The 25,339-nt window shown below is 40.9% G+C and overlaps 2 protein-coding genes across 2 annotated transcripts in view; one reads left to right on the plus strand and one right to left on the minus strand.

The window, feature by feature from the left end:
• Window positions 1-25,339, plus strand: part of LOC308163775 (rho-associated protein kinase 2-like) — a gene marked incomplete at both ends in the record, with an annotated part of 257,445 nt that overhangs the window by 146,396 nt on the left and 85,710 nt on the right. The window lies entirely within an intron of this gene.
• The window catches only part of LOC308163455 (uncharacterized protein), a gene marked incomplete at both ends in the record, with an annotated part of 47,666 nt that overhangs the window by 16,681 nt on the left and 5,646 nt on the right, over window positions 1-25,339 (minus strand). The window lies entirely within an intron of this gene.

Below are 25,339 nucleotides of genomic sequence, written 5' to 3' on the forward strand. Positions count from 1 at the left end.
TACATTGACAAGGCAGCATACATTGACAAGGCAGCATACATTGACAAGGCAGCTACATTGACAAGGCAGCATACATTGACAGGGCAGCTACATTGACAAGGCAGCATACATTGACATGATAGCTACATTGACAAGGCAGCTACATTGACAAGGCAGCTACATTGACATGGCAGCTACATTGACAAGGCAGCTACAATGACAAGGCAGCTACAATGACAAGGCAGCATAGATTGACAAGGCAGCTACATTGACATGGCAGCTACATTGACATGGCAGCATACATTGACAGGGCAGCTACATTGACAAGGCAGCATACATTGACATGATAGCTACATTGACAAGGCAGCACACATTGACAAGGCAGCAGATATTGACAAGGCAGCATACATTGACATGGCAGCTACATTGACAAGGCATCTACATAGGTCATTAATACATGTATTACTTTTTCGATCAGACATTATTTTTTTGCGGATATTATTAATACATTGATTTATTTATTTTTCTCTTTGTTTTGACTTGTCCGTCGGACAACTGCAGGAGGAAGTCCACTTGTCCGAACATAAAATATACTTGTCCCGGACAAGTGGACAAGTCTTAATGTCAAGCCCTGCATAAGGGTAATAAAAGTGTATGACAACTAAACGCATTACCTCTTAGAGTTACACCAAGACAAGACGGTACATATTTGAAGGCTAATTCAGCATTTAGATGGGGTTCAGAATGAAATGGAGGATTAACAATTCGGTTGTTAAGTCTGACGTCAAACGTGACGTTTTGCAATTTCCGGGTCCAAACCAGAAATTCCCTGCACCAGAGTACCAGTGTACTACAGCGGTAGAATGACAGTTCAATCGTTTTTTAGACTGGGATCTATTCATAAAACAAGGGACACAGCAGCACTTTCCCGTTTTTCCCATATTTGTCAGCGTCTTTGAGCCTCGGAAAAGCGCTATATAAATATACTGAATTATTATTATTATATTATTATTTCGAAGAGAGCGTCTCAGCCAACTTTGGACGTCACGACTTAACCGAATAACACATTTCCTGCATGTTAAGCAGAAGGTTAGCCAGGAGTCATTGGTGGGAGGCACACATCTGACTTGGGAGACGAGTCAGAGAACATGATCACTGAGCTACAAATCACCTTTCATTATCGACAACTAGCCATTAAGTCATACCGACTGAAGCAGAATAGGCTATAGGTGCACGATCTCCACTACTTCCTGAAAGGCACCTTGCATGAACATACCCTTTTTCACTCTATTGGTTCAATTGATTAATCAGCTGTGCACTGTGTGTTCCAACAGTTTACCGCACAGCTGATTAATCAATTAACCCAATAGAGTGAGACAGGATATGTTCATGCAAGGTGCCTTTCAGGAAGTAGTGGAGATCGTGCACCTAGCCTATAGCAGATGTGCTCAGGTCGATCTTCTCGAACACCAAAATTGCCTGTTCCGCCTCATGCGACTGCCTCTCCACAGACAACCAAGAAACAGACTACTTCCACAAATCCGTACAAACACAGGCGCACTCACAGCCATCCAGAACCATGCCTCACAACCAGCCCTGGGTGTTGAATGTTTTATTGCAAAACGTCACAGTAAATACAAACCATATTATGAACATTCTCTTTTACATAAAAAAATGACTAGTCAAAGTGAAACACACGCGCACGTTGCACACACACATACACAGTCCTTTATTCCAGCTGCACTCCGACTCTACAACCAGGCCCTGCAGGGTGGGGGAGACCTGGAGCTGAGAGGCCGTTAAGACTGCTACTTGGACTACATGCACTTGAGCACTTTATCTTGCACTTTTTACTTATTGAGCCTGCACTGTTTTATTTATTTATTTATTGAATGTTTTCTGTATGCCCTAACTAAGCTGTTTGACAACAAAATTTCCCCATTGGGGACAATAAAGGTTTTTCATTCATTCATTCATTCATTCACATGCACAGTAGACACTCACACACGGACAGAATAGGGTCATGAAAGTCGTGATTTGTGTCCACTGTTGGGAGTCCTATGTTGTTATGATGTGTTTTCAAGTGTGCATAGATAAATTGTAGACATTAAGCATGAACTCTATAATGTTGTGAAACTGCCAGCAAGTCTGTCCCATATGTGTCAGGAGACTTGTTGCTCAGCGAGGAGAGTGGGTCAAGAGGCCAGCGAGGAGAAGGGGTCAAGAGGTCAATATATTTAGGGAAAGACAGGAATCATATGACTGAGGTAGCCAGGGAGACCGGCCCGTTAAGGGGTAAAGGGGGAGAACAGGGAATCTCATGTTAGTGAGTTGATGATTGACACTGTACAGCTGATGGCTAAATCAGCAGTAATTTGTGCTATAAGAACTGTGCACGGAGGAGAGAAGCGGGACTCACATTTGGAGCATGGAAGATGTGGGTCTCTGATCAGATAAAATAAATATCTTCAAACTGTCCAACCTGAGCCGACCTTGGTGATTTCGATTGATTCATTCATTGGGGAGAAACCATCATCATATCAATTGGCGTCTTTCGAACAGAGAAATCCGATTAAAACAACAGGAGGCAGGTGAGATTATGCAAATTTAACACATAAACATTATAGCCTGCCTCTGTTAGAAAAAACGGATTAAACGAACCTGTGATGATGTGTTAATTATGAATGAATAATTGAATCATTAAAAAACAAAAATGCTAAGCAATGATATAGTATGATAAAACTTGATTTAATTACTTAAACAAAGGTCAAATGTCATTAACAATCATATGGTTTAAAGCAGTGGCGGGCGGTGCATTTCACACCTAGGCCTTCAGTGATGTCCGACACATTCCTACCTGAATTATTCTACCTCTTAATACCATCGTTATGACGCCATGGCTCTAGAAACTAGACAGAAACACAGTATAACCGGGCGTTGCATCACCTTAACATAGTCAGACAAGTACAACAGAGTTATATTAATATTTCCGAAGCATTTTTAATCAATAAATCCGCATTTACAATGAAGAGTGTTAAACTAACATCTTTAAGATCGCTACATTACCCACTTCTGTCGTCTCGTCCACCATAATAGCGACAAAGGGTGCCTTTTTAATCTCCATTTTGATCTCTTCTTCCATCACTTCAGCAATAGCAAAAATCAGGTCGTTTTGTATTTTGCCTGACGTCCCAGTAAACACTTTGTTTGTGGACAGGTGGTAATGTAAATCTGGGTTGTTTTCAGCCAGAAAAGAAAGAAGCTCAACGTAGTTTCCTCTGTTTGTGGACTTGGCGCTTTCATCCTGTCCCCTAAATGAAAGTTATTGTTTACCCAAAAACAGGACACAATCGATCAGTATTATCGATCAGTCAACGAAAGCTTTCGTTGTGAGGCTCCGTTTCCCTGTGCACTTTCAAAAGTTTCACATCTACCGGCATAGTTCGGCATCTCAATAGTGAATATCAATAGTGCGTAGTAATAGTGCGTAGCAATAGTGCGTATCCAATCAAAAGACGTGCTGGGTGCTGACATCATTGAGCCTTCCAGCAGGCGCCGTTGTTGCTTTTGCTCGCATCTACGTAGGTTTACTAGGTACGCCACATGTTTTCTCGTTCCAACGTTAAGTTACAGGTCGAATCCGCTTCACCGTTTAATGTGAAGGCGGGCAGATTTTTGAGCCCCCTAGCAACACATTTTGATTGGATAAAAGCTCTAACATAAAGGCCAGCCCTCCAAATCTCAATCGGAGACTGGAAGCAGCGCAACCAAGAGGAAAGCTATGAAATGAAGAGAATGGACTATGGGGAATCATTAATACATATTTGTGGAAAATATATATTAAAATAAAATGTATATTCTGATGATGTTTAGGCCAGCAGAGAAGGCCTTGCTGGCCCTGACGGCACACCACTGGTTTAAAGTGTAAAAGATACAGAGTGCGCCGTCACTCCGGCGGAGTGTGTGCAATTGAAAAATAATTGCTCAGAGATTCATATTGAAGTATTTGTATTGTATTTGTATTGAAGTAATTGACAGGGAATAAACGTGAACTGCAGCACGCTTTGAGTCAATAAGACAATAGAGATAAGAGATTAAGATTATAGTGTTATTTTGTAAAGATATGGTTTGTGATATCCTGTGAGGTACAGGATCACGTAATACGAATGTGTGATAATTGACAAAGAACGTGACGATAAATTGGTTGTAGCAAGGAAGCAAGGGGATACTGTTAAAAGTAGAATGTTAAAGACGGTTGTGTGAATAAGATATTATTAGCACAAGAATGGGTGTGGTATGTAATTTGAAAGGTGACTAAAGATTGTGTTAATGTTAAAATGTAAAACAGATTTAACTGACTGTGTGACTTGAGGGAAAACAGGATTCAGTTGGACATCGGAGTGGTAATTAAGAGATGATTTATGGTGCGTTGACAGGTGACACGCAGTAACAGGAATGTATGGTTGTAAAACAGCAATTGAGACGAGCGAGACAGAAATAGTGACAGAAAGAGGGGAGGTGTTTTTACAGCACAAAACGAGGGGAGAGAACGGACTGTGGTTGTGACATAATTGACTTTATGATCAGTAAATGACAAAACATATTTGAAGAAAAATAAGGTATTAAGCTCTATTACGACAGTTTTAAGACTGATTAATTTTTTTAAACTAACAACGTGTGCTGTGATTAAATATGGGGAATCAGACCAGTGTAACGCCAAAGCCAATCAAAAAGATTTATCTTAGGAATAAATCGGAGAATGATTTACCTAAAAAGGAGAGAAAAGCTCTTAAAAAGCTATTGAGTACGAACCCTCATTTAAAAAATATACCAATTAAAAATAAAGCTGATCTATCCCCACGAGAGTGGATGATTTTGAAATTGGGAATATATTACGTTGAACCATTTCTAGGCAACCTGTCTGAATGGTCAGATGACTTATACCCCAATCAAGGAAGTTTTGATAAGGATAAATTAGAAATTGTTAATGATTATTTGGGATCAAATAATGCAATTGTCAATCCAGAATGGGACCTTCAATACATGACAGAAGTATATATTGCGTGGATGCTGATGGCAAAACAATGGCCAGGTAATATAATAAGACAGGAAAAACGAAAGAATAAAAAGAAATGTATTATAGACTGTAATGTATTATCCCCAATAGAGGAACAGACTATCGATGAAATTAAACAAATACATAATGACGATGTCACGACAAATACGCCCACTGTTACTCCATTGTACCCTCAGTTATCTCTGATAAAGGAACCACCAACATATGCGTCACTAACAGATGATGACGATGACGTCATTAATTGGGTTCTGTTAGAAGGACAAAACATAAAGAAAGATGATAAAGGTGCAAAGGTTAATCCAAAGATTACAGCAACATACATCTTTTCTAAAACTGACAATGACACTTTCTCATTAAGAAATTGGAAAAAAGAATGTAATCAATTGTTCCTGGATAATTGTGTTAAAGCCTTCCACACAACGGAAAGGAAATATGCAGAACAAAAGGAACGCATTAAGATACATAGACTTTATTTGTCATTGCTACAGTACAGGTACCAAACAACGAAATTTAGGAGGGGAGGCTCCCCTGGTGTTTAGGAAAGGAAAAAAGAAACACATTTTAGAAAAAGCATAGATGCATAAAATCACAAGAAGGTAAGGAGCTGGTTTACATCAATAAAGGCTATGTACACAATCCACTGTACTATACTGCACAGATAGTCAACTAGGGTTGTCATATTGCACAAGAAAGTATTTTTTCACATTATTTTAAAGTGTCACCAAACTAAGGTACATTAAGGAACTCACAGAAGGGGAATGTAAGAAAATTATTCAAATATTACGAAAAGGGGAGAAAGTTGAAAAACGGTATCACGACATTTCCAGTCTAATGATGAGAACATTATTAGAAAGTATAGACAGGTATGAGAAAGAGAAGGTATCAAATGTTGACCCGACAAACTTCACTACAAAAGATATGGAGACAATATTGAAAGGAATAAGAGACAATGATATTAAAGAAATATATGACATGATAATTGAAACTATTGAAGACAAAAAGAAAACCGAGACAGAAGAACGTACAACAATGCCTTTGTTAACAATGGACGAAAAGGTGTTATATAAACCCCTATCGTTACCGGAACTAACTTTAATCATAAGAGACGCCCCGAAACCATTAATGAACCCAAGGGGATTTATAAATTGGTGGAGAACAACAATAATGCATGGAAGTATGGATGGTAAGGATGTGAGATATATTTTAAACACTTTATTACCTAACATTAGAATGGATACAATAATAGCAAAATGTGATACGCTAAATGAGGACCACGATAATGCCGCAGAAGGGGACACACCTTTGGAACGTTACGTGTGGCTTACTAAAGATCATAAGATTAAACACATTAAACAAATTACTGAATTCCTTAAAGATCATGCAAGCCAAGAACGTGATATATCAAAGATTCTTCAATGTAAACGCCGACCTGATGAAACATTGAACACTGAATTCGCTAGTAGGTTTCAGAAATCATGGAAAGAGGACGCGAAATTAGACATACAGGAAGGGGAAGATAATTTCTTTACAAGCATGATTTTGAATAACATGGATGACGAATCCAAACAGACAATAACTATCTCAACACCTGGGGTATACTCACTAACACCGGCAGATTTATTAAAGAAAATCAGAGAGTTAGAGGCTGTGGGATTATTTAAAGTTAAAAACAAAACAAAAGACACTGAATTGCCACAACTACCACAAATTGACGTTACGCCACCCACACCACAAGTAGGAGGTAACCAATTTAGATCACCTCAACTCAGACAGTATAGTCCATTTATACCAAGATCAGGAAACAATTCGGAACAGTATAAACAAAGACAAAATGGGGAAATGTATGGTAATAGAGGAGAGAATAGCTATGGTAATAGAGGGACACTTAATGGTAATAATCGGAGAGGGGATAGAACAAACAACTGCTTCTATTGTAAAGAATTCGGACATTGGATACAAGATTGTAGAGTAAAACAAAGAGATGAACAGCAAAAAGGTAGCTGGTACTCACCACGGGCTAATTATAGACAACAAGAAAATGAAAGACCACAAACGGAGTCATATAAACAACCACGAGGGGAAACGCCCACACATTTGTTATGGAAGAAATGACAATTTCAGCCTACAGACATGATCAAATATATAGTTAGTACACCACAATTCCACATAACAAATAAACCTTCAGAAATACCAGAGATAGCTTTAAAAATAAATGGTAAAAGAATTACATTTTTAATAGATTCAGGAGCGACAGTATCATGTCTAAGGCGAAACGATTTGAAATGTCAATTAACAAACAAAACGATAAGAACTATTGGAATAAGTGGGACAATGCAAGATGATCCAGTATCCATACCTTTACAGGTTGACTTAGACGACATCAAAATACAACATCCATTTTTGACAAGTGCAACGACACCCATGCCATTGATGGGCAGGGATTTACTATGCAAGATAAACGCAACAATTTATTGTACACCAGATGGGATTGAAATGTCTATACCACCACATAGAGCATACCAAATGTTTGCAGAAAACGTTCTGAAAACACACACGGCTCGGACTATTCTATCCAAAATTTATTTTGTAAAGCAATTACTTATGATACAGGGAATTCAGAAGTTGGCCCGTTGCAGCGCAGCCGCAGCAGCTACGGTATTACACTTCAAAATTCTTAGCGAACCATTCTCTGACAAAGTAATTAAGACAGAAGAAATGACAGAGATACCTCAGAACTTTTTCATATCACCATTAGGACTCTTATTAATATGGAAATACATAAAAGAACACATTGAACCCTTTGTATGTGCATTAAGGAATAACTTTAACGATGTATCTGATTTAATAAAGTCATTTAAAGAACATATTAACTTACCACCAGATAATGAGGAAAAGAACAATAATTGTATCATTTGGTCTTATGGAAAAACTCCCACGCATTTCTTCATAAAAATTTTGAATAACACAGTAATGCCTGAGATATGGTGTGATAATAAAGATTACAAAATATCTCTACTACCACCTTGTATATTACACGAAGTACCGTCAAAATTGTGGGCATTACATGCTAATCATGTGGGTCTCTTGAACATTGAACCCTATAAAGCTATGATTAATCCTGATAAATATCCAGTGTATATTAAACAATACCCCCTTTCTAAGGAAAAGGAGGAAGGCATTAAGCCAGTAATTGAAAGCTTATTAGAACAAGGTGTCATTGCAAAGCAGAGTTCACCAAATAACACTCCTATTAATCCCATTTTAAAACCAGGCACTAACAAATATCGGTTTACACAGGACCTGAGGAAGGTCAATGAAGCCATAATTCCTCTGGCCCCAGTGGTACCTGACACTAATTCTATCTTGACAGCACTGCCAGCAGACTCGAAATGGTACACAGTAGTGGATTTATCATCTGCATACTTTTCAATACCTGTACACAAAGACACACAAGGATTATTTGCATTCACATTTTTATGACAACAATACATTTGGCTTCGTCTACCCATGGGACTTATTGATAGTAGCGTCATTTATAGCAGAGCTGTAAATCAACACTTGTCGCATTTGACATTGCCATGTAACTCAGTACTTCTGACTTACGTTGACGACCTGTTAATAGCAGCAACTGACAGACAAGGATGCATTGAGGACTCAATTGTACTTCTGAAGCACCTGGCTGAGGGAGGGCACAGAGCTTCGCTATCAAAACTGCAATTTTGCATGGAATCTGTCAATTATTTGGGATATGTACTGAAAAATGGCGGCCGCTTCCTATCACCTGACAGAGTCAAGGCAATCAAAGACATGGAGAAACCACGGACTAAGACTGAATTACTTTCTTTCCTGGGATTAGTAAATTACTGCAGGAACTGGCTAGCTGAATATGCTATTTATGATGCTGTGCTGCGGAAGGCCACATTAAAGACAGCGCCTAACACCATTCTATGGGATGAGGACAAGAAACAAGCTTTCAGGCATATCAAATTCCTTCTATGTCACAGTCCCGCTCTAGGACTGCCGGATTATAACCTGATCTTCCACCTGTACACTGCAGATGATGGCGACGTGGTATCGGCAGTGCTAGCGCAATTACATGGCGATTCAATGAGACCAGTGGCATATTTCAGCAAAACCCTACCACAAATTGTTAAGGGGATGTCCAATTGCCTCCGAGCTGTAGCAGCCGCGGCAATTATGGTAGACAAATCACAAGTCATTGTTTTAGCCCACCCTATGACGTTACATACATCACATACGGTTAATACAATACTACGGAATATTACAACACAACACATGACGAGCCAAAGACGAAGTAATTACGAACACATTTTGACTGGCACGCATAATCTTACGATTTCGACCACAACACACACGAACCCTGCATTGCATTTGAAAACATTACTACATGGAGATTCACAAGTCCAAAGTGAAAAGGATAGTGAACATGACTGTATGGAATTGATTAATGCAACGAGCAGTGTAAGAGCTGACTTACAGCAGACGATACTTGAACATAATGACATGATTTTGTATTGTGACGGCAGTGCAATGAGACCTGACGACAAAACAACTTTAGCTGCATATGCAATAGTTGACGACAACGGTCATTGCATTGAGGCATACAGACTACCAGTTTCATCAGCACAAGCAGCTGAATTGATAGCACTAACAAGAGCATGTAAATATGCTAAAGATAAAGATGTATCCGTGTTTACCGATTCAAAATACGCATTTTCAGTTGCACATGACTTTAGCAAAATCTGGGAAAACAGAGGTTTCATCACTACTGCAGGAAAGCCAATACAACATGCTATGTTAGTAAAGGAACTGCTGGAAGCATTGATGCTTCCAGCACGAATTGCCATAGTTAAGTGCAAAGGCCATTCCAGAGAAAATTCAGAGGTGGTGATAGGAAACAACTTGGCAGACAAATATGCCCAAGATGCAGCATTAAATGGATCGCCCGCACCATGGTTGGAACACGCGACCATGGCAGTGTTAACCACAGACCCACCGTTCACCATTGATGCATTGTTATCGTTTCAAGATCAAGCAGATCAATCAGAAAGTATATTGTGGGAAAGGAAAGGATGCATCAGAGATGACATAGGCTTATGGAAATTTACGGATGAACGAATAGCCTTACCAAAAATAGCATATGAAGCACTCATATCGTTCATACATGGCCCAACACACATAGGGTATAAAGGAGTGACAGAATACATATCAAAGTTGTTTTTTACAATTGGTATTGAAAAACAAGTAAGACATTTCATTCATAAATGTTTAGTTTGTGCGAGATGTAATCCAAACATTAACCCTGCTAAACGACAACATTTACCTAAGTCAGAAGGACCATGGCAACAATTGCAAATTGATTTCTCTCATATGCCAAAATGTAGAGGTTTTTCATATCTATTGGTAATTGTTGACAGATTTTCAAAATGGACAGAAGCGTTTGCAACAAAGAAAGAAAATGCGCAAACTGTTGTAAAATGCTTAATGGAGCACATTATACCTCGGTTCGGAATCCCCACAGGGATCGACTCGGATAACGGGACACCGTTCACATCTAGGGTTACCAAACAGTTGGCAGCAGCACTAGGGATAAAATGGACATTCCACATACCTTACAACCCACAGAGTTCCGGCCAAGTCGAAAGAACCAACAGAACTATAAAAGATAAATTAATGAAATTGCACCAAGCAAGACAGGTAAATTGGATAGAGGGTCTTCCAATAGCACTCATGTCAATTCGAGCTATACCAAACGCATGCACTGGCCTGTCACCTCATGAAGTTTTAATGGCACAACCTTTTCCCCTAGGTGCATTGATGAAGGAGACAGCGGCTATCGACATAACACAATTGCAAGAATTGCAACAGAATTATGTTAAACACTTGTGCCACTTTGTATGTAGATATTGCCAACAGGTGACTGATTCGTTGCCCTCACCAGGTGAAAAGCCGATTCACGATTTTCAAGCAGGAGACTACGTCCTGGTAAAAAGTCTCAAACCGGTAACATTGGGAGGTGAACCGAGATACGGCCCACCTACCCAAATAGTATTGATCACCCGAACGGCGGTTAAGGTAACAAACCAGCCGCAATGGATATATGCATCTAGGCTGAAAGCAGCCCCCCCCCTTAGCACTCCCAAATTAGATTAACTGAGTGACGGGGAGGAGATAGAATGACACACACACACACACACACACACACACACACACACACACAAAGGAACATTTAATATATGATCCAGAAAATTTGTGACAAGTATCTCTGCTATGATGATCTCTCTTTCTGAAATGTTGTATGTTAAGATCACAGAACCAGAAGACAAGGGACACCAACCAAAAAATTAAACAAAAGACCAACACAATCAGAGCCACGTTATGGACTGTGGGACTGGCCGCGATGTTTACGGTCATATATACATCTATACACGTGTATTAACAAACAAGAGACGAGAGTGAATGACAAAACTAATGATAAGCTCATGCGCATGAAACGTAACATACAAAGGATTGAACCCGTGATTGACATTGGCACTTTGGACAACACACCTATGACTGAGGACGAAATGCACTGTTTCTGGTACCCACTCAGGACCTCAGGTAGAAAACCGTTCTACATTGATAATGTGACATTCATCGCTCTAAATGAGGGATCGGTAAATGTCGATGTGAAATTCAGGTCCCCAGAGGGAGAGAATCTTCACATATTACCATTATCACTCCCAGCAATGGGCGCATCGACCCCTACCAATGAGTTTTGCAACGCATTGTGGAAAAAATTACTACCTGATTTCCCGGTACAGAGAGACTTAGAGGCATTTGATAATTTGCCGACCGTACGCACGACTGCTAGACAACAACAACGACCTTTAACTTGTGTGGACCCTATTAAAAGCCACCAGACGCTGCACGACGTGGGGATCACCCTAAGGTGCCCTGACAAGCGGATATTCTTAGATGTCAACAAACCATGGCCTGCCACAGACTATATCATTTGGATGTGTGGAGAAAATGTCTACACTTATCTGCCCAGTTTCTGGCATGGTCGATGTGCACCTTATTGGTCTGACAACATTGATTATGACAAAACCAGCAAAATGGGACTAGGACCAACGTGACAATTTCAAACATGACACACCAGACGAAAAACGAGTGATTGATTATAATGAAGTTGGCCTGAAGCAAGAAGACACTCACCCATTTGCATCTAACCCGTGGTATAAAACAATGACAAGCAAAGTTAGGAAACTAACACCAAACTCATGTTACGCATGCTCTGTTTCCTCAATCAACAACAGAATTATTTCCATCTTATGCAGTGCCACTCACTGATGATAAGGGGTTATCTACACTATGTGTCCTAGCATACCACTACATATTGCAAGTACATCCAGCCACTACAGGACAATATTACACTGGCGCAACCGCTAGACCCATTGTCCAACCCAACAGTATATACATAGGTAAGACGACTAAAATGTCCGTCATGGAACGAGGTCAAGTGAACAAAGTGATTTCATACATAATTCATTCTAACATATCTGTACGACAGGATAATGGCGTTGATACAGACTACACACAGGCAAACTCCTACACCACTTTGGATTACTTCCCATCACTAACTGGATGTCACACACTATTTAGGAACAGCATCCTTAATGTACCCAGTGATTTGGCCACTAAACCAACAAAAATATCTGCTACGGTTAATGACTCAGCAGTATTTGATGTATGTGTAATGGGACAGCCTACCGAGGACACCGGAGCCACGGATGTCGGCTATTTATATCCCACAAAATGCAAACACTTTTTCGACTACCGCCTCAACACAGTAAAGATATCTAAGATTGGCACGGTAGCGATTCCAGGTTTCCTTTGGTGTTGTGGAAACCAGATTTGGACAAACCTACCACCATCGTTTCGTGGAATCTGTGGAATGTGCATGCTGAATGACCTGGTGTATTTAGTTGAACCCATAGAATACGAAGACAATGACTTGACACCACGCAATAGCAGTAGAGGACAGAAAAGGCAGAGTAATGAGGTAGATGGCTACATACACTTGAAAAACACTGACCCAAAAGAGTTGTTCGATAAGTATTACAAGCTACCTGAAGAGTCTAGAATCTTCACACATGCACAACTAGTGTTCAAGTCCATATTTTGGAATACCGAGTTACAGTATGCCAACCATTACTTGATAGCATTAACCCGTCATGACCTTTCCCAAGTGGCCAATGCGACTCTAATGGGATTTCAAGCTTTAAGCAGCGAAATTGCTACCATAAGACAATTCACCATTGACAACCGCATTGCCCTAGATTCGATTACAGCCGCACAAGGAGGAGTATGCGCAATTGTAGGATCAGACACCTGTTGCACATATTTACCCTCAATGTCAGAAGGTTTGGGTAACTTGTCCAATGCTATTAGGAACATCAAAAGGATTCAACAAGGGATAGTGAGAACTAACAGAGAGGCCAGAGAAGGAGGGGGATATGGAGCAGAAGTGTTCAATTACCTTGCAAAATTCTTCAATGGTAACACAACACTGACATGGATTATGGGACTCCTAACACCAGTGATAATAATCATGATGATTATTATTGTGATCATGGGATGCTGTTTTCCGATTTTCCGAACACTCATTATGCGATCCATGAATGTCACAACTAACATGCCAATGATTGCAACCAGAGACATTCATGTGAACTTTGCACAAAGGAGACAGAGCCCTACATCAAGCTCTGAAACCTCATCAACAGAAGGAGAAAGGGAGAAAGGAGAGCGAAAGTGAAATTATGGTGTGAATGAAATAATTTCTACTATGAGTCTCTCAATAACACAGCAACAAGAGAAAAGGACAACCAAGGCTAAAAGCAGACGACCATGAAGAATCGTCATTCTATCATCTCAGATAGTACCTCATTGCAACCAGGAAACGCATGAGGTCCCTCTGTTGAAGATCGACAAGAATCAAGATAACGAAACAACCTCCAGTTTGTTAAACATGCATAATTGTAAACAAATCATGGAAGACATAGTCAATTTGATGTGAATTATAATCTCAAGTAACACACGGAATGAATAGAATTAAAAATATAACTGTTATATGCAAGTTGAGTGCTTAGAAATAGTAATAAGAGCCTATTTGGATATTTTCTCCTTCAAACATCAAAAGGTTTTTATCCAAAGAAGGCAATTATTAACTAGAGTAGGTTAACCATGGACAAACTTTTACTCACCTTTAAGTAATTGAGAGATGAGACGTTTGATCGGCCATTGAGGCATGACTGGGGGCTCACATTTGTCTATGGGAAGAGATCATTTAATGATGTCCCCGGGAGGGGAATGTGAGGTTTCAGCCATGTGACAGTAAGAAATATTAATCATATAATTAAAGATAATTTCCCAGATTAGAGGAAAAAAAAGAGTGGATTGTTATGATGTGTTTTTCAAGTGTGCATAGATAAATTGTAGACACTACGCATGAAATCATTAGTAAACATAATTAAGCTATAATGTTGTTAAACTGCCAGCCAGTCTATCCCTATGTGTCATGGACCTTGTTGACTAGTCGGGCCAGTGAAGAGACTGGGTCAAGGGGTCAGTATATTTAGGGACCGACAGGAATCGGGTGACTGGGTTGCCATGACGACCAACCCGTTATGGGATAAAGGTGAGGCGAACGGAAATCTCATGTTATTAAGTTGACAGCAGAATAATGATTGACACTGTACAGCTGATAGCTAGATCAGCAATAATTTGTACTATAAGAATTGTGTACTGGAGTGAGAAGCCACTCACACTTGGAGCATGAACGATGTGGGCCTGATCAGCTGAAATAAATGATATCTTCAAACTGTCCCATCTGAGCCGACCTTGGTGATTTCAATTGATTCATTCTGGGGAGAAACCATCATCATATCAAGCAAAGACCGTTAGTTAACCCTAACCCTACTACAGCATAGACCGTTAGTTAACCCTAACCCTACAGCCTAGACCGTTAGTTAACCCTAACCCTACTACAGCATAGACCGTTAGTTAACCCTAACCCTACTACAGCATAGACCGTTAGTTAACCCTAACCCTACTACAGCATAGACCGTTAGTTAACCCTAACCCTACTACAGCATAGACCGTTAGTTAACCCTAACCCTACTACAGCATAGACCGTTAGTTAACCCTAACCCTACAGCATAGACCGTTAGTTAACCCTAACCCTACTACAGCATAGACCGTTAGTTAACCCTAACCCTACAGCATAGACCGTTAGTTAACCCTAACCCTACTACAGCATAGACCGTTAGTTAACCCTAACCCTACTACAGCATAGACCGTTAGTTAACCCTAACCCTACTACAGCATAGACCGTTAGTTAACCCTAACCCTACAGCATAGACTGTTAGTTAACCCTAACCCTACTACAGCATAGACCGTTAGTTAACCCTAACCCTACTACAGCATAGACCGTTAGTTAACCCTAACCCTACTACAGCATAGACCGTTAGTTAACCCTAACCCTACTACAGCATAGACCGTTAGTTAACCATAACCCTACTACAGCATAGACCGTTAGTTAACCCTAACCCTACTACAGCATAGACCGTTAGTTAACCCTAACCCTACAGCATAGACCCTTAGTTAACCCTAACCCTACTACAGCAGAGACCGTTAGTTAACCCTAACCCTACTAGAGCATAGACCGTTAGTTAACCCTAACCCTACTACAGCATAGACCGTTAGTTAACCCTAACCCTACAGCATAGACCGTTAGTTAACCCTAACCCTACAGCATAGACTGTTAGTTAACCCTAACCCTACTACAGCATAGACCGTTAGTTAACCCTAACCCTACTACAGCATAGACCGTTAGTTAACCCTAACCCTACTACAGCATAGACCGTTAGTTAACCCTAACCCTACTACAGCATAGACCGTTAGTTAACCATAACCCTACTACAGCATAGACCGTTAGTTAACCCTAACCCTACTCATAGACCGTTAGTTAACCCTAACCCTACTACAGCATAGACCGTTAGTTAACCCTAACCCTACTACAGCATAGACCGTTAGTTAACCCTACTACAGCATAGACCGTTAGTGAACCCTAACCCTACAGCATAGACCGTTAGTTAACCCTAACCCTACAGCATAGACCGTTAGTTAACCCTAACCCTACTACAGCATAGACCGTTAGTTAACCCTAACCCTACTACAGCATAGACCGTTAGTTAACCCTAACCCTACTACAGCATAGACCGTTAGTTAACCCTAACCCTACAGCATAGACCGTTAGTTAACCCTAACCCTACTACAGCATAGACCGTTAGTTAACCCTAACCCTACAGCATAGACCGTTAGTTAACCCTAACCCTACAGCATAGACCGTTAGTTAACCCTAACCCTACTAATAATTTTAATTTAATAATTTTGCCATTTAGCAGACGCTTTTATCCAAAGCGACTTACAATTACGAATTACAGGGACATTCCCCCTGGAGTAACTGAGGGCTATGTGCCTTACCCAAGGGCACACTAGTAGTGGTGTGGCTTCAGGCGGGATTTGAACTCACAACCTTCCGATCCCAAGTCCAACTCACTATCCACTAGACCACCACTACCCCTACTAGAGCATAGACCGTTAGTTAACCCTAACCCTACAGCATAGACCGTTAGTTAACCCTAACCCTACTACAGCATAGACCGTTAGTTAACCCTAACCCTACAGCATAGACCGTTAGTTAACCCTAACCCTACAGCATAGACCGTTAGTTAACCCTAACCCTACTACAGCATAGACCGTTAGTTAACCCTAACCCTACTACAGCATAGACCGTTAGTTAACCCTAACCCTACTACAGCATAGACCGTTAGTTAACCCTAACCCTACAGCATAGACCGTTAGTTAACCCTAACCCTACAACAGCATAGACCGTTAGTTAACCCTAACCCTACAGCATAGACCGTTAGTTAACCCTAACCCTACTACAGCATAGACCGTTAGTTAACCCTAACCCTACTACAGCATAGACCGTTAGTTAACCCTACTACAGCATAGACCGTTAGTTAACCCTAACCCTACAGCATAGACCGTTAGTTAACCCTAACCCTACAGCATAGACCGTTAGTTAACCCTAACCCTACTCATAGACCGTTAGTTAACCCTAACCCTACAGCATAGACCGTTAGTTAACCCTAACCCTACTACAGCATAGACCGTTAGTTAACCCTAACCCTACAGCATAGACCGTTAGTTAACCCTAACCCTACAGCATAGACTGTTAGTTAACCCTAACCCTACTACAGCATAGACCGTTAGTTAACCCTAACCCTACTACAGCATAGACCGTTAGTTAACCCTAACCCTACTACAGCATAGACCGTTAGTTAACCATAACCCTACTACAGCATAGACCGTTAGTCAACCCTAACCCTACTACAGCATAGACCGTTAGTTAACCCTAACCCTACAGCATAGACCCTTAGTTAACCCTAACCCTACTACAGCATAGACCGTTAGTTAACCCTAACCCTACTAGAGCATAGACCGTTAGTTAACCCTAACCCTACTACAGCATAGACCGTTAGTTAACCCTAACCCTACAGCATAGACCGTTAGTTAACCCTAACCCTACAGCATACGGAGCCCTGTAGGGTTAGTTAACCCTAACCCTACAGCATAGACCGTTAGTTAACCCTAACCCTACTACAGCATAGACCGTTAGTTAACCCTAACCCTACTACAGCATAGACCGTTAGTTAACCCTAACCCTACAGCATAGACCGTTAGTTAACCCTAACCCTACTACAGCATAGACCGTTAGTTAACCCTAACCCTACAGCATAGACCGTTAGTTAACCCTAACCCTACAGCATAGACCGTTAGTTAACCCTAACCCTACTACAGCATAGACCGTTAGTTAACCCTAACCCTACTAGAGCATAGACCGTTAGTTAACCCTAACCCTACTACAGCATAGACCGTTAGTTAACCCTAACCCTACTACAGCATAGACCGTTAGTTAACCCTAACCCTACAGCATAGACCGTTAGTTAACCCTAACCCTACTACAGCATAGACCGTTAGTTAACCCTAACCCTACTACAGCATAGACCGTTAGTTAACCCTAACCCTACAGCATAGACCGTTAGTTAACCCTAACCCTACTACAGCATAGACCGTTAGTTAACCCTAACCCTACTACAGCATAGACCGTTAGTTAACCCTAACCCTACTACAGCATAGACCGTTAGTTAACCCTAACCCTACTAGAGCATAGACCGTTAGTTAACCCTAACCCTACAGCATAGACCGTTAGTTAACCCTAACCCTACTACAGCATGGACCGTTAGTTAACCCTAACCCTACTACCCACCACCCCGAGTTAATTTGATTCATAGATTAATACAATATCTCTAATAAAATCAAATAATAATAGACCATTCTTACCTTTAACAATGACCAACACGTCCTCCAGGGGCGGCGCTAGGGGGTGGCTACTGGGGCTCAAGCCCCGGATGTTTTCTGAAAAGCCCCGAATGTTTTACTTAAAAAAAAAAAAAAATAAATAAAAAAAAAAATCTCGTGAGTAACGTGCAGTACCGGAGTCCAACAGAGAGGCAGCAGCTGCGCGACATTAGCCTGCGTACTGGGTAGCCTACCCTGCCCTGAAGAAGAAGTGATCTCAATCAGTGCCTGACTTGCAAAATTGTAAGGATGGATATCCCAAAGTTGTTTCAACAAAACAAGCGCCTTGTTGCAGCAGCAGTATCAGCAGCTGACAACAATGACATCACCAGCAGTAATGACATAGATGATGTTTCAGGTTTGTGAATCTTATTAGAAAGGTGACTGACTCACTGACACTACTTTTCCGGTTTGCTAATGCTAGCTGGCTATCATAACATAACGTTATGTTATAATGAAAATGAAACATAGCAAGGTACTGTTACGGTACATGGTAAGAAATCAAACAAAGGATAATACTTATACAAATAAAGTGAATAACAGGCTGATAGTCTTTGATATCTGTACTCTGGTTGACTGAGTAACAAGTGAAAAAGAATGATGTAACGTTAATGTTACAGCTAGTAAACATGGAGTAACCACATTAAGTATGCCCTTATGGTAGTATGTATGTATACAGAACATGACTCAAATCTATCCTAAGATGTAACGCTAACTAACTAAGTTTGTTTAATGTCCCAGGGGGGATTTGATTTCACAGTACTATACACAGGCCAACAATACATGTAATATATCGTCATATAACACAGGACAAGACTCTAAATACAATATAAGTGGTGAGCACAGAGACTGCCCTGATATAATAACTATAGCCATCTCTTTTATCCACTTTTTTATCGTGATCTCGCTGTTTTTTTATATACCGTATATGGCTGGCTCAGTGTTGTTGTCTGTCCTTTATGTTGTGTTGTTATGTGTTGTTTTTAGTGGAGTGGCGTGGCAGAATGAATTTCCCCACGGGGATAAATAAAGTATCATTGAATTGAATTGAATTGATACATACTGTAACATAACTAGCCTCAGCCCATCAATTATGTAATTCTATACAAATATAAATGATGGTGACTGACAGGGGGAGCTAGCTACGTGTGCTGACCTCCCTCTGTGCCCAGAACCACCACAATTAGTTTGCTTCATTAAAGGGTGTGAATGTATATGTGTTCTCCAGTGCCTTTTGTCTGCTTTAAGGTGGTGGTAAGTTGAAGGTTGAAGGCAAAATTTTCCGGCGCGCTCCGCGCGCACATTATATTCTCCCTCTGGGCTAAGCCCCGGATCTCCTACGATCCTAAATCCGCCCCTGACGTCCTCTCCTCCTGACATTAGTTTGTGCGAAGTCCTTCACTATGTAACATAGTCAGTTCATGAAGCTTCATCTCGCCATCACTACAGATGTTGCATTGCTGCTGTAATGTTTGCCCTCTGTCATAGTTGTAAACGTAATAATCACTTGTAAGGTCTTCAGCTCCAGCACGGTGTGTGTTTACTGACTCCGCCCTCTTAGATCGACTTCTCGTTCCTTGGTATCGCGGGAATAGACCACGTCGTCGTCTTCTTCTTCTTCTTTTGGTTTTAACGGCAGCGTGCGTCCTTGATGCTGCATTACTGCCCTCTGCTGGAGGCAGTTACCTCCTACAATGTCCGTTCTGTCATATGTGTCCCACCATTAATATATCCATCCTTTTAAAAAAACGTTTTTGCTTTGAATGATAATAATATATCATAGTATACTATAGAATGATCATAGAATGATCAAAATGATTTTTTTTAAATAATAAAGTGGAAAAAAAATGGAAAAAGAATATAGTATATTACTATGTTCTTTTTTTTAAATGTTATTTATTTTTTCCTTAGAATGATAATATATCATATTATACTATAGAATGATCATAGGGTTGATCACAGGGTTGATGATCACAGGGTTTTCCAACCCTGTACCAGTGGTAAATGAGTCCACAACCCCCTTCCTCTCATGGTAAATTGCTTCCATGTTCTAAGAATGTTGCATACATCCTAAATATTCCATTTGATGTCATAATGCACTCAAGCAGACATTATACATTGCAGTTAATGGAAGTTCTAGATTGCACAGCAAAATTCTAGAATGATTTGCAGAAATATTTTACTCCTGAAAATTAGTGTCTACCTTTATGGCGCTTTTCCATCAGCGGCCCGGATCGCTTCGGGTCGGGTCGCTTCGGCACGCTTCGGCCCGCTTTTGAACAGTTCTGGTTTTCCACTATACACAACAGACCAGGAACGAGTAGGAGGAGTAGGCGATAGTAGGCGGAAAAACGCGTCATAAAAGCGCGCCATGGTGGTGACGTATATTTTCACGAGACACAACACAGCCACAACAACAGCGACATGGAGGAACTTGAAGCTATCGTATGCCATTCCCTCGGCATGTGGTATATTATTAACTATGTTTTTTTGGAGAGAAAGAGAAAGAGAGAGAGGAAGCTATGTACACATAATAAAGTCATGTTTTTTGAACCCTTAAAACCACTGCCTTCACTTGTCTGCTTTATGAACTGTAGTATCATTGTGTGCCGTGTTATTCACGGACAAACACGGTGCCCTTTGCAGGTTAATAACTGTGATCTACCGTGGGTTAGGATAACAATTCAAACGTCCGGATAGGGGAGAGGACAGGGAATCCAAAACCATTTGAATGGTGTCGATACGACACTGTTATCACAGTTGACACAGCGCGGAGCGAATTCCCTGGTAGAAATTGTCTCTCCCCCCGCTGATATCCTCCATGACGTGCTGCTGCTTAGAGCAGCGGTGAACTCCCGGTTCAGTTTAAGGTTAAAAGCATAACTTCTCGGGGTGTCAGCACGGTGGTTAAGGGCTCAAAATGACCGTATACCGATGGTGAAGTTAGCAAAGGAGTATTGTGTTTGTACCACCTCCACAGCCGGTGTTATTCACGGGCAAAGACGGTAAACGGAGGCACCCTTTGCGGGTTAATAACTTCGGTTTACCGTGGGTTAGGATAACAATTCAAACGTGTCCGGATAGGGGAGAGGACAGGGAATCCAAAACCATTTGAATGGTGTCGATCCTACACTCCTATCACCGTCGACACAGCAAGGAGCGAATTCCCTGTTAAAACGATTCTCTCCCCCCGCTGTCAACGGGAGTTTCAACCAGCAGGCGCGGTGCTGCAGGCAGCAGCAGGTGAACTCCTGGTTCATTGAGTTTACGGTTAAAAGCATAACTTCTCGGGGTGTCAGCGCGGTGGTTAAGGGCTCAAAATGACCGTATACCGATGGTGAAGTTAGCAAAGGAGTATTGTGTTTCTACCACATTCACAGCCGGTGTTATTCACGGGCAAAGACGGTGCATAATATCGATTTTTGTGTTATGCTTGTTGTAAATAAAAGTTCTATGATGCATTGAAATGACATTAAACTAAGATAATACGATGGTCAGCATAATTTTTCGAATCTTTATTAATAAGCTATTACAGAAACTGTAGTGACATTTTCCAAGAGCGAATGTGGTATTTAAAGATGGCGGTTAGCGAAGAAATCTATGAACATGGGATGACGATTTCCATTGACCAATCAACGGTGTGCAGCGTCACACGTCACACGCAGCCTGGCAAAAAGGTTCCGGGTCTAAATTTGGTTCCTGGTTAAGAAGGGTAGCTAAAGAAGCGACCCGAACCGAGCCGAGGCGACCCGGGCGACAAATGGAAAAGCGCCAAAGAAGCAGGCCAGCCCGGGGCTTTAGTCTACCTGACGACAGAGGTCAAATCTGAAGTGGTTCCACGTCTAAAAATGAAGTTTACAACTTTACAGTCTATAGAAACACTGAAGAAAGTTTCATGCTTTAGTCATAAAATGCACAATTGTTATGCCTATCAGCCTCACTACAAATGCAACTTACAGAGAAGCCACCCTTCTCTGCCCTCTCCTGCTCACTTGGCTTAATTCAGCCGCTATAATTGAGCCACTATCTCAGGGCGTAAATACAAAGCTCATTCTCAAGTATATTTGGTATTTATAGACTTTAGTACGTACGCAATTTTATTTTGCCTGTCTGTGTGCGGCTCTTTAATCCATTCATTAAAAGTGTGTGGCTCGCTCGCTGTGTCTCAATAGCCGTCGTTTTGGTTTAGCAATTCATGGCACACGCCATACCTGCAAAAAAAAAAAAATCCCCTGAAAATTGTATCTGAAACACGTGTTGTCATGTTGTTGATTTTATCCACAACGGTAACTCAACATCCTCCCGGCTCCATCTCACCCCCCCCAGCCAGGCGCTGTAGTGGAGCGCAGGGTTGCCAGACGGGATTGACAATTTCAGTCTAAAAGCTGCCGAATCCACCCGTCCAGAGTGACCAAAAGTAGCCCAATCTGCTAACACTGGAGCGGGACATCGGTTCCTCAATAAACAAGCCATGAGTAACGTTAATGTTAAAACCTTGTCCACGATTCTCATTCATTCAGGTGGGTTAAACAAACTGTATAAACGCCATAATACTGTTGGTTCAAATGTAATATATTAATGAACAAGTTCATGTCATGTTGTGTCAGTACAAACATGTTCTAATTACATTTTATTTTAGTGAAAAATCCGACCTAACGTCACCCGCGATTGTGAAGCTAACTGTAACAAGCTAGTTAGCGAATGTTAAAGGGTACAACAGCTAGTTTAATGTCAACCATGTCTCTATTCTCAATAAATTCTGTAATAATTGTACCAAATTGGGGCCAGTAACACTAACTTGTGTGTGTGCAAGCATGTTTTTGATATTGTCAATCGTCTCACTTGTAATAGGTGAGCTGTAAAACAAATATGTAAAAAAATAAAAAAAATAAAAAATTAACAGTGCAGTTGATTTAGAGTTGAGAATAGCTAAATCTGTAATGTTCTCAAAAGAAACAGGGTGGAGGAGAAGCTGCTGGTAACCTTCTACCACTACATCATTGAGAGTGTGCTGACATTCTCCATCACAGCATGGTACGCTGGCTGCAAGGTAGTAGACAAAAAGAGACTGCAGAGAGTGGTGAAGTCAGCGGAAAAAATAATCGACTGTCCCCTGCCCTCCCTGGATGACGTGGCACGCTCTCGGTGCCTCTCCAGAGCAGGAATGATTCTTAAAGACCACCTCCACCCTGGTCACCACCTGTTCAGCCTGATGCGCTCTGGAGTGAGGTACAGGAGCATAAAGGCTAGAACAAACAGGCTGTCCAACAGTTTCTACCCATGGACCATCAGAACACAGAACAGTAGACATAAGACATGTTCATAAATGTTTATCTTATATGTGTATATGTTTGTGAATATGTGAATATGTTTTCTGTTTTTTTGCACCTTCGGAAAAGCCACTACAATTTCATTGTATAGGCAACTGTACAACGACAATAAAGTCTATTCTATTCTATCTATTCTATTTTGTTTCTAAGGAGATTGAACCAGGTCCACCGGCTAGGAAAGATCTAGATTACTACCTACATACTGTAGCTGTCTCCTTTATTCATTACCTTAATGTAATATAAGTCAATTGTATAGAAAGAACTCACCAAAATAGACTATTGCACAACTGATTTGAAACCCCCCCTCAACCCCCCTATTCTGTACCTTGCCATGCCTTGGCTTTTGCTGAAATGACACCACTGGTCTCATAGCCTATTGGAAATGTATTGCGTGTGTGTGAGTGAGAGCTTTTGTGAGCCTGCATGTATGATGTGGCTCTTTCTGGTACCCCAACAATTATTTGGGGCTCTTAGTCTCCAACTGGTTGGCCACCCCTGGGGCCTCATTTATAAAAAGGTACTTGAACGTCATCTTTGACTTTCACGTGAGCACATTTTTCTAAACGGACGTAAGCATAATTTATAAAACGAGCTGCGCATACGTGCTTCCTTCTATAAATACCACATATACTTTAAAAAGAACGCAGGTGTTACGACCCCCTAGATGGTCTAGGAATTAAAGGGGGTAACAATTAAATAAAACCGGGGGGACAAGAATGAGAGGAGAAACGGCAATGTAAAATAAACAAGATTTATTTTAGAATAAACAAAAAACTGGTTTCCGTGAAACTCCTTAACTCAAAACTACTCTATCAAAACAAAGAGTGAATGAATATATAATATTAACGGTAATAAAGAATAAATGAAGAAACTTAATAGGCCTAGTGATCAAACTACAAATAACACTAAACACTGAACCTAAGACTAATGAACACAAACTACAAAACTAAGGTATACAAAATTACAGCTGCATTTAAAAATAACCAAAACAAGAACAACTCTCAAGCACACCTGTGCTCAATCAGGCCGTCGCCATGGCCGCAGGCAGGAGGAAGGACAATCACCTGGGAGAAACAACACAAGAAACAACACACACACACTACGGCTGCAACCACTACAGCCGTAACAGCAGGTGAATAGCGGCTCAAAGAAAAGCGGCTGAATTAAGCCAAGTGCTAAAATATAGGGTAGGCGTTCGTCTGGAAGCGGGAGAGGGCAGAGAAGGGTGATTTAACGTTTGATTACTAACCAGGCAAATGCTTGTACTCAAGTTGTAAAAAAAAATCATTTCTTAACTCATTTTCTCGGCTGATAATAACATCGTTAATTTTATTACGAGCCACATTCACTTCGCATGAATTACAGTATAGGCAGTGCGGCTCACATGCCTGTAATAACTCTGCATAACCAGTAGGTAATACCCGACGTACAGCTACGATCGTTTCCAGAGCAGTGGTATGGT

This window comes from Nansenia antarctica (genome assembly GCF_963989245.1).
Source record: "Nansenia antarctica genome assembly, chromosome: 8".
Lineage (NCBI taxonomy): Eukaryota > Metazoa > Chordata > Actinopteri > Argentiniformes > Microstomatidae > Nansenia > Nansenia antarctica.